Genomic DNA, 13,263 nt, shown 5'->3' on the forward strand with positions numbered 1-13,263 from the left:
TTTTGAACAGACTAAAAGTAGAAAACTTGCTTCTTGCCCCAATGGTAGTCAAGCATTCTGGTCTCTTGCCAAAGCTATTGGTCACAACTTTTGCCCATCTCTGCTCCCACCTCTGTCAAAACCAGATGGTTCTTCAGCCAAGGATAAAGCTGACCTGCTAGCATCCCATTTTTCTTCCAACTCACGTATTAATGATCTTGGTAAAACACCTCCCACCATTCCCAACATGCTCCATTCAATGCCTCCTGTGGTCTTCCGTCAAAAGGATGTCAGAAGGATTTTGACGAATCTTGATGCAAAGAAAACTCCTGGTCCTGATGGTATTTCTCCATTTGTTCTTGAAACCTGTGCTCCTGAACTTACTCCTGTTCTTTGCTGCCTTTTTTCACTTTATTCCAAAGGTGTTTTTCCTTCTGCTTGAAAATTTGCTCATATCCAGCCAGTTCCTAAAAAGGGGTGACAAATCCCTCCCATCCAATTATCGTCCTATTGCAATTACTTCTACTCTTTCTAAAGCAATGGAGAAATAAATTAACTTCCAACTCTTAAACTACCTAGAAAACTTTCATCTGATCAACGATCGCCAGTATGGATTCCGTCAGTATCGATCCACTGGTGATATTCTGGCTTCTTTATGGACAAATATAATGGAACATTTTGGTGAAACACAAGCAGTTGCTCTTGACATCTCAAAGGCTTTCGATCGTGTTTGGCATAAAGGTCTTCTAAACAAGCTTCCATCTTATGGTTTGCCAACTGTTTTTTGTAACTGGTTATCCAGTTTTCTTTCTGATCGCTCACTGAGGGTGATTGTAGATGGCTCTCTGTCTTCTAACTTCTCCACTAATTCCAGTATCCCACATGGTTCAGTTCTTTCCCCCACTCTTTTCCTCTTGTATATTAATGACCTACTTCCATTGACTGGAAATCCTATCCATAGTTTTGCCAATGATAGCACATTGCATTCCACTTTCCATTTTGAGAAACCTTGTCCTGCTCAATCATCTTCAACTTCTTGAATATCCACTACCAATTCCCTAAATGCCGATCTCCAGGTAATTCTCCAGTGGGGCAACGACAACTTCGTTGATTTCAATCCTTCTAAAACTCAGTCTTGTCTTATATCTCACAAAAAGGATTCTTCTGCTCCTATGCTTGTCTTTGGTGACACTCCCATTTCTTGGCAAAATGATATATCTCTTTTGGGGATTATCCAGACTTCTAATCTCTCTTGGCATAAGCACATTACAAATATTGCTTCCTCTGCATCTAAAAAACTTGGTTTTATCTTTCGCTCTCGACGTTACTTTTCTTCTGAACAGCCATTCACTCTGTACAAATCACAAATCCACCCTACCATGAAATATTGTTCCCATATCTGGGGTGTGCCCCCAAAACCTCTCTCAGGCTTCTAGATACCATTCAGAAGAGGGCAGTTAGGTTAATTAATGACTCCTCTCTAACAGAGTCTCTCCACTCGCTGTCTCTTAGACATACTGTTTCTGCTGCATGCCTTTTCTACAGATACTTCCATGGGCACTGTTCCTCTGAATTGGCTTCTATAATTCCCACTCTCTCTTTCAAAGCAGTCTGAACACGTGCCGCCACTAGCCAACATCCATTTACTGTCCAACTTCAAACTCACAGAAGCAACTTTTCTTCTTCCTCGTTTATTCATTCAACTGCAGTTTTCTGGAATAACTTCCTGAAAATTACAGTCTACAGAAGTTCAAATCTAATGTTAACAAATATCTTCTTTCATCTTCTCAACCTCCAACCCAAGCACGGTACTAAGTACTATAGGTTCTAATACCTCTCGTGTTTGGGCTTTTCATAAAAAAAAAATTTTAAAAAAAGACAAAACAGACTGAGATATCACAGCCTTAGTTGGTTTGAAACTTAACCACACACAATCCCATACGAAAGAAAACTGAAATATTAAAACCAATGTACTACACAGGCTTGCAAAAACAATTTGAAACATATTTGGTGAAGTTAATGAAGTTATTTCTTGTTTAAAAAAAGATCTTCCTAAAAGCCACAATCTGCACAGCTATTTACAAATATATACAACCTGGCTTTCCTCTTTCACCAACGCTTATTTTGATAAGGTGGAGAAAATGGTACATTCAGAATTGTTTGATGCCAAAAAATTTGTTTCTATTAAAAAAAAAAAAAAAAAAATGTTGATTTTTTGAACATTAAAGTGCTGCATCTTTCTGATTCTTTGGTAAGAAAATATTCGGGATTTATTGAGACTCATTTTGTTTGGTTAACTAATTCTATAAATGAACTTGAAGCATGGGGATGTTCTTTGAGCAGTAGTTAAAGAGGTAGAGAACGTTCAGTTAAAAATTTCCATCACAGTTGGAGACATAGGAGAGAAAATAAAAAATAAATTTGATAATGTTTTAAAATGTAACTCTGGATTTCATAATTTAAGGAAAATAGGTAACTATATGATTAAAGAGGCCTGTGCACTCCGGATTCATTATTATTGTGTGAACAGAGCGAAATGGAAGACATAATAAATAATGACAGGTTTAATACTAATTGTAAAACACACATATATTAAATACATACAGTATAAAAGCTGTTGGTTATTATGGTACCCTTCATTAGTCAAACTGACAGTTAAGAGTGTGGAACATGAGGGCGTGTACTGCCAGTCATGTATATGAAACTGCATGATGCAATAGTTAATTGTTTGATGTTGAAGCCTGTGGCTGTGATATATCTGAATGTTGCCAACATTTGTCATTCATCAAAATGGTTGCTTCAATAATAGTTTGGACACAACATCCACTGCTTCTGTTGACTGAGGTATTAGAGCATGTGATATTCAATGACTCCAAAAAGGTACGTTGCTGTTAGTGGTAGGACCTATCTACAATCATGACGTTATGGTGAGGGTCAATGTAGTGGTGGGTTGACCAGAAGTGAATGGCAATGGCTGAGTGTTCTATGGCCGCTAAACGGATGGCTCTTTTTGTGTTCCGAAAGACGTTTGCCGAGCCGTCTCCCAGTTTCCCCGATATAGCAGCTAGTGCAGTCACGGCAAGAGATGCGGTAGACTAGACCACTTTGTAGTAAGATGGGAACTGGTGCTTTCACTCTAGAGATGAGGGGTCGGAACTTCCTTTTTGGGAGCTTTATCCCATATGATTTTAGGACCCTAGAAACGTGTTGTGATAGGTTTGGGAGTATGGGATAAAGGTGCTTGCAGTTGAATCATTATCTTGAATGTTCCTGTTGATCGATACATGGTCATGTGTCTGTAAGTCACATGACTACATTAATAGAAATAAGCAGTAAATTTCTTTTCAAATAGGGGTGACAAAGGCTCACATTTTTAAGTTTAACCCACTTCACTTCTATCTGCTGACAAGGCTAGTGGGAGCCAGATGTGTTCAAAGCCACTAAGTGGATTTTCTTATTTATTGATTTGAAATTATTGTTTATCTAAAATTTTTGATTTAAATTTAGTAGTATAGAATTATTTTGTGATTTTCTGATTAATCTGGTGTATTTATCGAGTCTGCTGACGAGGCTACTAGTGACGGTCGTGTTCCAAGCCGCTAAGTGGATTTTTCTTATTTATTGATTTGAAATTATTGTTTTTCTAAAACTTTTGATTTAAATTTAGTAGTATAACATTATTTTGTGATTTTTTGATTAATTTGGTGTATTTATTCTTTACTCGGCCTTGTAAAAGTATCGGTAAGGGTTTCCACGTGTTCGTAACTACCGCTACCGTTATTAACTTTCCCGCCATTGTGATACCGTACTAGATATACCGTAGGTTATATGCCGTACTAGATAGCGTTAGTTGAACTTCGTTAGCAGTTAAATTGTACGTTTAAATAAATACATATAACGACTTAGATTACAAACGTAATATAATTAATAACATAACATAATTAATTAATAAATTAATAGAATCATGACTCAGACCAGAGCAGCAAAGCAAAAGGCTCAAGCTAATGGAAGTGCTGTGGCTCAGAGCAGAACTGAGGGGGGCAGTTGTCCTCTGACTCACAGCCTTATAAAATGCACTGTTTGCTTGATGTTTGCAGAGCAATCGGGTACGGGACATGATACTGCCAAGGGGGATGTCTTTGTGTGTGCGCGATGCAAGGAGTGTATCGATATCAGGCAACAACTCGGCGTTCTTTTGGGCCTATATGAGAGCTTGAAGGACAGGGTGGATGCCCTCGAAGAAACTAAATTGAGGGGCCCATCAAGCTCTCAGCTGCCCACATCAACGCCAGAGCTTGCACTTGGGCATCGCGTGACACAGAGACAACCCCCAAGGCAGAATGCGCTGTTCCCGAAGGAACTAGTAGTTGTTGGTGACTCTATTGTCAGGGAAACGGGGAACATGCTTTGTAAAAAAGATAGGTGGAACAGGACCAGGGTATGTCTGCCAGGGGCAAAGGTTGATGACGCTGTAGAGCGAATATCATCTTTTAAGGGCACAAAAGGTGATATAGTTGTACACGTTGGCACTAATAATATTAAGAGTAGGAGACCGGCAGAATTACTTAACAAGTACAGGTCACTGTTGAACAAAAGCCGAGAATTAGGGTTGAATTTGAAAGTGTCTGCAATTCTGCCCAGACACGATAGGAGGGAGTATATGATGAGAGCCTTGTCGATCAATTCGGCCCTGGAAAGACTGTGCAAGGCTCAAGGGGTAGAATTTTTTTCAGCCTGGACTGTACTTGTTAACAGGAGAGATTGCTTCTACAGGGATGGGATACACTTAAATAGAAAGGGTGCAAGAATATTTGCTGATGCTATCGAGGCAGTGTTAGGTGGGTCGGAAAACTGCTAGCTTGGGGGGAGACAAAGACCAATAGATTGACAGTAGCCACTGGCAGAGGTGAAAGAGATTCTTGCACTGCTTCTATTAGAATGAGCAGAAGCCTGAAAAACAAGATGCATGGTATTTCAGAGACTGCTGGGAGCCATTGTGGTACAAGTAAACACATGGGTTGTGTTAGGGTAGCTAAGAATAGAAACAGGTGCAGGTATACTTGCGTGTACACCAATGCTAGGAGTTTAGTAAATAAATTTGATGAATTTGAGGTATTGCTCAAAACATCGAAGGCAGATATTGTTGGGATATCAGAGACGTGGTGTCACACAGATATAAGGGATGCGGAACTGCAATTTGGGGAGTACAACGTCTACAGAAAGGATAGACAGGATAGGAAGGGGGGAGGTGTTATGCTATTACTTAAGAAACACATAAAAACCAAGGAAGTGAAGCCAGTCGACATCGCTGGACAGTGCAGTGTGGAGTCAGTTTGGTGTGACATAAACATTGGGAGATCAAAATTGAGAGTAGGAGTGTGCTATAGGCCTAATGACTCTGATGAGTATAATAAGGAACTGTACAGGGAAATAGAGTGGGCCAGTAAATCAGAGTGTCTTATAATGGGAGATTTTAATTTCCCAGATATTGACTGGAATTTGGGGGCTGGATACTCACATACTAGCAGGGCTTTTGTGGATTTATTGGATGATTGTTTTCTACATCAGCATGTTCGGGAGGCAACTAGAGGGAGTAATACTCTTGATTTGATTATCAGCAGTGATTCTTCATGCATTAAGAATCTGCAGATAAATGAACCACTAGGTGGGAGTGATCACAGTGTGCTGAAGTGGGATTTACTCAAAGAGGTAACTACCATTAGGGGTAAAGGGAAGGGTTATTGCTTCCGTAAAGGCGACTACGATGGACTGAGACAGTATTTAAATTCTATACAGTGGGACCAACTGATGATGTTACCAACAGCAAATTCAAAATGGGAAGCATTCAAAGAACTTATCTTGGAAGCTACTAGGCTTTACATACCAACTAAGAAATATTGTTCAAGTTTAGGCCAAAATGGATGTCAGATGAACTAATGAGGCATATGGCAGAGAAGAAAAATGCATGGGATACTTACAAATTAACACATGACACAGAAGCCTATGATAGATACAAGTTGATATGCAACCAAGTTACAAAGGAGGTTAGGCAGGCGAAGGCAGATTACGAGAAATCCTTGGCAAGGGATGCAAAGAAAAATAGCAAAGAGTTCTTTACTTATGTAAACTCTAGAAGGAAAGGGATGAATCAGATTGGTCCACTTGATATTGATGGGTCAAGTGTTGATGATCCTGCTCAGGTGGCTAACAAACTAAATGAATATTTTGCATCGACATTCACACATGAGGAGTTATTCAGCGAGGGGAATGCCAGAGGTGTATTCAACTCTAGCAGTAAGTTACAGAATCTTGAAATAACTGGGAGTAAAGTGGAGGAGAAACTGTTGAAGATAAACACAAGAAAGGCACCCGGGGTGGATGGGATCTATCCAGTTATATTAAAGGAGGCAGCAAAGGAAGTAAGCAAACCCTTAGCCATAATTATGAGAGCTTCCTTGGACTCAGGGGAGGTACCCATAGACTGGAAATGTGCAAATGTGACCCCAATTCACAAAGGAGGATCAAAGGCTGACACAAGTAATTATAGACCTGTGAGCTTAACTTCTGTTCCAGGAAAATTAATGGAGGCACTGGTTAAAGACGTACTGCAGGATCATTTAGACAAGACTTCAGTTATAGCTCAGACACAGCATGGTTTTGTTAAGGGGAAGTCTTGCCTGACCAACTTGATTGGATACTATGATGCAGTCACAAAAGAACTGGATGCAGGGAATAACTTTGATATTATATACTTGGATCTTAGAAAGGCTTTTGATACTGTTGCACATGGAAGACTGCTACACAAATTGGAGCAGTGTGACATTGGAGGCAAATTGCTGCTATGGATAAAGGGGTGGTTGAGGGGGAGAAGACAGAGAGTGGTAATCAATGGACACTGCTCATCGTGGACTGATGTTATTAGTGGAGTCCCTCAGGGCTCAGTGTTGGGTCCATTATTGTTTTCTGTATTTATAAATGATATTGATGATGGTATATCGGGATTAATGTCCAAGTTTGCAGACGATACAAAGGTTGGCAGGGTTGTCAAGGACATTACTGACACTATGCTGCTGCAACAGGATCTGAAAGGTTGAGCAGATGGGCTGAGAGGTGGCAAATGAAGTTTAACATTGACAAATGTAAAGTACTACACATGGGAAACAGCAACCCCAGAGCAACGTATCAACTCTGTGGTACAACACTGACAGTGGTAGAGATTGAAAGGGACTTGGGGGTGGTTGTGCAGGCAGATATGAAGTTCTCTGAGCAGTGCAGACGGGCTGCAAGAGTAGCTCATGGAGTATTGTCAATGATATACAGGAATTTTTCCAGCAGGGATAAGGAGGTGATTATTCCATTGTATAAGGCGATGGTCAGGCCACACCTAGAGTACTGTATACAGGTCTGGAGGCCTCATTTCAAGAAGGATGTAGAGCTGCTGGAACGAGTACAGAGAAGGGCAACAAGATTAGTGAATGGAACAAAGGGGTGCTCTTACGAAGAAAGGCTTAAGTTTTGCAAATTACAGTGTCTGGAGACTAGGCACCAGCGAGGTGATCTGATAGAGGTGTATAAAGCCTTGAATGGTTTAAGCATGCTCAATGCTGATGGGATTCTTCCTCTAGCTCAGAATAATCACCTGAGAGGGCATAAATTCAAATTGAGGAAAGACAGATGTAGGATAGACGTGCGGAAATTTGTCTTTAGCCAGCGGGTGGTTGGTTGGTGGAACAGACTTCCATCCCTTGTGGTGGAGGTTGATAGCCTAAATAAGTTTAAGGCTCAGCTGGACAGGTATTTTGAACGAACAGAGGGGTGAAGTGGAAGTGGTTTTTTTTTTTTTTTTTTTTTTTTTTGGCTGATGCTGCATAAGCTTGCTTTCTTGCATCAAATGCCTCTACTAATGCTAATGCTAATTTATTCTTTACTTGGCCTTGTAATTGCATAAAAGTATCAAATCCACGTGATACAAGTTGCAGCTCCACTGAATGAGAATTTTTTAGCCATATTTAGCCGGTTTATTGACAATTGTTACATCAAATTATTTTCTATAAGTAGCTTATAGACCTAGTGAGAATCATTAGTTTATTCAGAATTGAGACAGCAAGATTTGGAAGTTAATATTTAAGTGTCCGAAGATTTACTGTTCGTAACTTGCCGCCTTTGTTATACGATACGTTATATCCCAAACTAGATAGCGTTAGTAAGTATAGTATAGTGTATAATGTAATATTGTCAATTAAATTGTACTTTTAACTAAATATATATAATGACTTAGATTACAAACGTAACATAATTAATTAATACATAACTTGATATGGAAGTTATATAAAGGGAACTCGTAGATAAAACTTAATATTGAAAAATATATATAGCGTTATAACTGTGTTGGGATACAAGTTTAGGGTTATACTTTTGTACTGAAATTCAAATTTTATTAAAGTTAAATCAAAATCATGACTCAGTCCAGAGCAGCAAAGCAAAAGGCTCAAGCTAATGGGAGTGCTGGGGCTCAGAGGAGAACTGAGGGTGGGCAGTTGCCCTCTGAATCACAGCCTTTTAAAATGCACTGCTTGCATGATGTTTGCGGATCAATCGGGTAGGGGACATGATATTGCCATGGGGGATGTCTTCGTGCGTGCGCAATGCAAGGAGTGTAATGAAATGAGGGGACAACTCAGCGTTGTTATGGGCCTATATGAGAGCTTGAATGACAGGGTGGATGCTCTCGAAGGATCTAAATTGAGGGGCCCATCAAGCTCTCAGCTGCCCACATCAACGCAAGAGCTTGCACTTGGTCATCACACAACACAGCAGCAACCCCCAAGGCAGAATGTGCTGGTGCCCCAGGAACTAGTAGTTGTTGATGACTCTATTGTCAGGGAAACGGGGAACATACTTTGAAAAAAGGATAGGTGGAACAGGACCAGGGTATGTCTGCCAGGAGCAAAGGTTGATGACGTTGTAGAGCGGATATCATCTTTTAAGGGCACAAAAGGTGATATAGTTGTACATGTTGGCACTAATGATATTAAGAATAGGAGACCGGCAGAATTAATTAACAAGTAGAGGTCACTGTAGAAAAAAAGCCGTGAATTAGGGTTGAATTTGAAAGTGTCTGCAATTCTGTCCAGACACGATAGGAGGGAGTATATGATGAGAGTCTTGTAGATCAATTCGGCCCTGGAAAGATTGGCCAAGGCTCAAGGGGTAGAATTTTTTTCAGTTCGGTCTGTACTTGTTAACAGGGGAGACTGCTTCTACAGGTATGGGATACACTTAAATAGAAAGGGTGCAAGAATATTTGCTGGTGCTATCGAGGCAGTGTTAGGTGGGTCGGAAAACTGCTAGCTTGGGGGGGGATACAAGGACTAAAAGATTAGCAGTAGCCACTGGCAGAGGTGAAAGTGATTCTTGCACTGCTTCTATTGGAATGAGCAGAAGCCTGGAAAACAAGATGCAGGATGTTTCAGACTGCTGGGAGTCATTCTGTTACAAGTAAACACATGGGTTGTGTTAGGGAAGCTAAGAATAGGAACAGGTGCATGTATACTTGCATGTACACCAATGCTAGGAGTTGGGTCAATAAATTTGATGAATTTGAGGTATTGCTCAAAACATCAAAGGCACATATTGTGGGGATTTCAGAGACGTGGTGTCACACAGATATAAGGAATGCAGAACTGGAATTTGGGGAGTAAAACATTTACAGAAAGTATAGACAGGATAGGAAGGGAGGAGGGGTTATGCTATTAGTTAAGAAACACATAAAATCCAAGGAAGTGAAGCCAGTCGACATTGTTGGACAGTGCAGTGTCGAGTTAGTTTGGTGTGACATAAGCATTGGGGGATCAAAATTGAGAGTACGAGTGTGCTATAGGCCTAATCACTCTGACGAGTATAATAAGAAACTTTACAAGGAAATAGAGTGAGCCAATAAATCAGAGAGTCTTATAATGGTTGATTTTAATTTCCCAGATATTGACTGGAATTTGTGGGTTGGTCACTCACACACTAGCAAGGCTTTTGTGGATTTATTGGATAATTGTTTTCTACATCAGCATGTTCAGGAGGCAACTAGAGGGAGTAATATTCTTGATTTGATTATCAGTAGTGATTCTTCATGCATTAAGAATCTACAGATAGAGGAACCACTAGGTGGCAGTGATCACAGTGTGCTGAAGTGGGATTTACTCAAAGAAGTAACTACTATCAGGGGTAAAGGGAAGGGTTATTGCTTTCACAAAGGTGACTACGATGGTCTGAGACAGTATTTAAATTCTATACAGTGGAACCAATTGATGATGTTACCAATAGCAAATTAAAAATGGGAAGCATTCAAAGAACTTATCTTGAAGCTACTAAGCTTTACATACCAACTAAGAAATATTGTTCAGGGTTTAGGCCTAAATGGATGTCAGATGAACTAATGAGACATGTGGCAGAGAAGAAAATGCATGGGATACATATAAATTAACACGTGACACAGAAGCCTATGATAAGGTGATCTGTAACCAAGTCACAAAGGAGGTTAGGCAGGCAAAGGCAGATTAGGAGAAATCTTTGGCAAAGGATGCAAAGAAAAACAGCAAAGAGTTCTTTACTTATGTAAACTCTAGAAGGGAGGGGATGAATCAGATTGGTTCACTTGATATCAATGGTTCAACTGTTGATGATTCTGCTCAGGTAGCTAACAAACTAAATGAATATTTTGCATCGACATTCACACATGAGGAGTTATTTAGCGAGGGGAAAGCCAGAGGTGTATTCAACTCTGGCAGTAAGCTAGATAATCTTGTAATCACTGAGAGTAAAGTGGAGGAGAAATTGTTGAAGATCAACACAAGAAAGGCACCTGGGGTGGATGGGATCTATCCAGTTATATTAAAGGATGCAGCAACGGAAGTAAGCAAACCCTTAGCCATAATTATGAGAGCTTCCTTGGACCATAGACTGGAGATGTGCAAATGTGACCCCAATTCACAAAGGAGGCTCAAAGGCTGACACAAGTAATTATAGACCTGTGAGTTTAACTTCTGTTCCAGGAAAATTAATGGAGGCACTGGTTAAAGAAGCACTGCAAGATCATCTAGACAAGACTTCAGTTATAGCTCAGACACAGCATGGTTTTGTTAAGGGGAAGTCTTGCCTGACCAATTTGATTGGATACTATGATGCAGTCACAAAAGAGCTGGATGCAGGGAATAACTTTGATATTATATACTTGGATCTTAGAAAGGCTTTTGATACTGTTGCACATGGAAGACTGCTGCACAAATTGGAGCAGTGTGGCATTGGTGGCAAATTGCTGCTATGGATAAAGGGGTGGTTGAGGGGAAGAAGACCTTTGATCCTCCTTTGTGAATTGGGATCACATTTGCACATCTCCAGTCTGTGGGTACCTCCCCTGAGCCCAAGGAAGCTCTCATAATTATGGCTAAGGGTTTGCTTACTTCCTTTGCTGCCTCCTTTAATATAACTGGATAGATCCCATCCACCCTGGGTGCCTTTCTTGTGTTTATCTTCAACAATTCCTCCTCCACTTTACTCTCAGTTATTACAAGATTCTCTAGCTTACTGCTAGAGTTGAATACACCTCTGGCTTTCCCCTCGCTAAATAACTCCTCATGTGTGAATGTCGATGCAAAATATTCATTTAGCTTGTTAGCTACCTGAGCAGGATCATCAACAGTTGACCCATCGATATCAAGTGGACCAATCTGATTCATCCCCTTCCTTCTAGAGTTTACCTAAGTAAAGAACTCTTTGCTGTTTTTCTTTGCATCCCTTGCCAAGGATTTCTCGTAATCTGCCTTCGCTTGCCTAACCTCCTTTGTAACTTGGTTACAGATCAACTTGTATCTATCATAGGCTTCTGTGTCATGTGTTAATTTGTATGTATCCCATGCATTTTTTTCTCTGCCATATGCCTCATCAGTTCATCTGACATCCATTTAGGCCTAAACCTTGAACAATATTTCTTAGTTGGCATGTAAAGCCTAGTAGCTTCCAAGATAAGTTCATTGAATGCTTCCCATTTTGCATTTGCTGTTGGTAACATCATCAGTTGGTCCCGCTGTATAGAATTTAAATACTGTCTCAGTCCATCATAGTCGCATTTACGAAAGCAATAACCCTTCCCTTTACCCCTACTGGTAGTTACCTCTTTGAGTAAATCCCACTTCAGCACACTGTGATCACTGCCACCTAGTGGTTCCTCTATCTGTAGATTCTTAATGCATGAAGAATCACTACTGATAATCAAATCAAGAATATTACTCCCTCTAGTTGCCTCCTGAACATGCTGATGTAGAAAACAATTATCCAATAAATCCACAAAAGCCTTGCTAGTGTGTGAGTGACCAACCCACAAATTCCAGTCAATATCTGGGAAATTAAAATCAACCATTATAAGACTCTCTGATTTATTGGCTCACTCTATTTCCTTGTAAAGTTTCTTATTATACTCGTCAGAGTGATTAGGCCTATAGCACACTCGTACTCTCAATTTTGATCCCCCAATGCTTATGTCACACCAAACTAACTCGACACTGCACTGTCCAACAATGTCGACTGGCTTCACTTCCTTGGATTTTATGTGTTTCTTAACTAATAGCATAACCCCTCCTCCCTTCCTATCCTGTCTATACTTTCTGTAAATGTTTTACTCCCCAAATTCCAGTTCTGCATTCCTTATATCTGTGTGACACCACGTCTCTGGAATCCCCACAATATGTGCCTTTGATGTTTTGAGCAATACCTCAAATTCATCAAATTTATTGACCCAACTCCTAGCATTGGTGTACATGCAAGTATACATGCACCTGTTCCTATTCTTAGCTTCCCTAACACAACCCATGTGTTTACTTGTAACAGAATGACTCCCAGCAGTCTGAAACATCCTGCATCTTGTTTTCCAGGCTTCTGCTCATTCCAATAGAAGCAGTGCAAGAATCACTTTCACCTCTGCCAGTGGCTACTGCTAATCTTTTAGTCCTTGTATCCCCCCCCCCAAGCTAGCAGTTTTCCGACCCACCTAACACTGCCTCGATAGCACCAGCAAATATTCTTGCACCCTTTCTATTTAAGTGTATCCCATACCTGTAGAAGCAATCTCTCCTGTTAACAAGTACAGTCCAGGCTGAAAAAAATTCTACCCCCTTGAGCCTTGCACAATCTTTCCAGGGCCGAATTGATCGACAAGGCTCTCATCATATACTCCCTCCTATCGTGTCTGGGCAGAATTGCAGACACTTTCATAATCAAAGTGGATAGAGGTGTATA

General features: G+C 40.3%; 1 protein-coding gene across 1 annotated transcript in view; it reads right to left on the reverse strand.

The window, feature by feature from the left end:
- The window catches only part of Ube3a (ubiquitin protein ligase E3A), a 229,840-nt gene that overhangs the window by 47,985 nt on the left and 168,592 nt on the right, over positions 1–13,263 (reverse strand). The gene's annotated exons all lie outside the window — the stretch shown is intronic.

This window comes from Mastigoproctus giganteus, chromosome 10 (genome assembly GCF_048544385.1).
Source record: "Mastigoproctus giganteus isolate SK-2022 chromosome 10, ASM4854438v1, whole genome shotgun sequence".
In the NCBI taxonomy this organism is placed as follows: Eukaryota; Metazoa; Arthropoda; class Arachnida; order Uropygi; family Thelyphonidae; genus Mastigoproctus; species Mastigoproctus giganteus.